The sequence below is a fragment of the Palaemon carinicauda genome, chromosome 27, assembly GCF_036898095.1.
Source record: "Palaemon carinicauda isolate YSFRI2023 chromosome 27, ASM3689809v2, whole genome shotgun sequence".
Taxonomy (NCBI): Eukaryota; Metazoa; Arthropoda; class Malacostraca; order Decapoda; family Palaemonidae; genus Palaemon; species Palaemon carinicauda.
Window position 1 is genome coordinate 87,803,915 of NC_090751.1, and position 2,500 is coordinate 87,806,414.

Below are 2,500 nucleotides of genomic sequence, written 5' to 3' on the forward strand. Positions count from 1 at the left end.
TTGCGCCGAACCTTAAAGGGCTTGTTGGCACTGGTACATATTGAAGCCCAGGAAGTATGTTTTTTATATTCTGCTTATCATTCTTCTTTAATGGTTGATCTCTTGAATAGGGGAAAATCAACAGCTTCTAGTTTCTAGCAAGGACTCTATCTGTCTCACGTATTGCGCAGGAAGAGCATAAATTTAAAGCAATATTGATTGGAAGATCCTTCAAACTTGAAAGTAGCTCAGAAGGAAATGAAATAAAAGATATACAAATTTTAGATACTTATGTGAAATGGCGAGTAGTGACCATCATAGTTTAAAAACGATGACCTGATTGGTAACGTCTCTGCCTGGTGTTTGCTAGACGAGGGTTCGAATCCCGCTCAGACTCGTTAGTGTCATTAGTGTCTGCCACCTTACCATCCTTGTGAGCTAAGGTTGGGAGGGGTTTGTGAGAGCCTATGGGTCTATCTGCTTTGTCATTAACAGCCATTGCCTGGCCCTTCCTGGTCCTAGCTTTGGTGGTGAGGGAGCTTGGGCGCTGATCATATAATATAAGGTCAGTCTCTAGGGCATAATCCTGCTTGCTATGGTAATGCCACTGTCCCTTGCTCCTGCCATCCATGAGCGACCTTTAAGCCTTTAAAGGAAAATTTATCCCAAAATATAGAAATTTATAGAAATTTACCTGATTTAAAAAAAATTGAAATTGTTAAAGGGAAGTAGATTATAGTTACGGAGTTCCAGCGAATGGAAGGAACCTGAGTGACAACGATGACTGAATTAAGTAATTATGATTTCCATATTGTAATAGTTTATAAATAAAGTTACTTCTTCACTTGAAAAAGCAAGATCTTTTAAATAACAGGATAAAAGAAATATCAAGCTTTGGAGTCTGGGAGGAATGCCAGTAATTAATCCTTATCTGTTTGGACCAAGGAGGTGAATTAGGGGAAACCTCTTTAGTCAGGATATGAAGCGTAGCAGCCTCCTTCCCCTAGTATATGAAAGAGGTGGCCTTCAGAAAAGATTAATAACGATCATACATTGCTGTAATAACTGTTCAGGAGAGATATCCCCTTCAATTCATTTGAACGTCAGCTACGCCAAAGGATTAGCCAGATTTGTGGAAATAAGCTACTTCATTCAAGTACCACCCAGGATGTAAAATTCTTACTGACCTTTAGTTTGTTGTCTGGGTAAGTGGTGTGAGTACAGTATACCACGTGTTATCGAGACACATATTGACCTTTTGAAAAAATAAACCAAATTTAAAATCTGTTGTCTAGGTGGAAACTTTTTTAAAATTCAAGACTGAAGGCTCACATATTGAAAATACCAGACTGTAGTCTTTCATGTGGAAATCATGATTTGAAAATTCCAGACTGAAATCTTGCATGTGGAAATATCATTTAGAAATACCAGACTGAAGTCTTTTATGTAGAAAAGATATTTGGAAATTCCAGACTGACACCATTCATGTGGAAATGATATTTGAAAATTCCAGACAGTAGTCTTCCATGTAGAAATAATATTTGAAAATACCAGACTGACACCATTCATGTGGAAATCATATTTGAACATTGTCGACTAAAGTCTTTCCTGCGGAAATGATGTTTGAAAATTCCAGACTGAAATATTTCTTTTGGAAAAAATATTTGAAAAATTCCAGACTGACGTCATTCATGTGGAAATAATATTTGAATATACCAGACTGACGTTTTCATGTGGAAATGATATTTTAAAAATTCTAGACAGAAATCTTTCATGTGGAAATGATATTTAAAAAGTCCAGACTGAAATCTTTCATGTGGAAATGATCTTTGAAAATTCCTTACTGAAGTCTTCTATGTGGAAATTATATTTTGAATTGCAGACTGAAGTCTTTCATATGGAAATATTTGGAAAATCCGGACTGAAGTTTATCATGTGGAAATGATATTTGAAAATTGTAGACTAAATTCTTTGATGTGAAAATTACTGTATATTTAAAAATTTCAGGTTAAAGTGCTTCATGTGGTAATTATATTTAGAAATTACGGACTAAAGTCTTTCATGTGGAAATGATATTTGAAAATTCTATACTGGAGTCTTTTATGTGGAAATTATATTTGAAAATTGCAGACTGAAGTCTTTCATGTGGAATTGATATTTGAAAATTCCACATCGAGTTAAATCGTGTTCAAATTCACGAATGAGTACGAATATTGGAAGCATTTAATATGTTTAAACTTAATAATTTTAATGATAGATGCAAATTTTGTCTTTTTTAAGAAACTGCAATTATCATAAAGTTTGTACAAACCCAAGAGAAGCTTGTAAATGGTTTCCTGGTATCAGTGCCAAAGTTGAGTCAAATTTCCTAAGACACTTTTATATTATCTTTTTTTTTTATTTTAACGACTGACACACACGCATACATATATACACACATCCATATACACATATGTGTGTGTATGTATATATATATATATATATATATATATATATATATATACATACACACACACACACA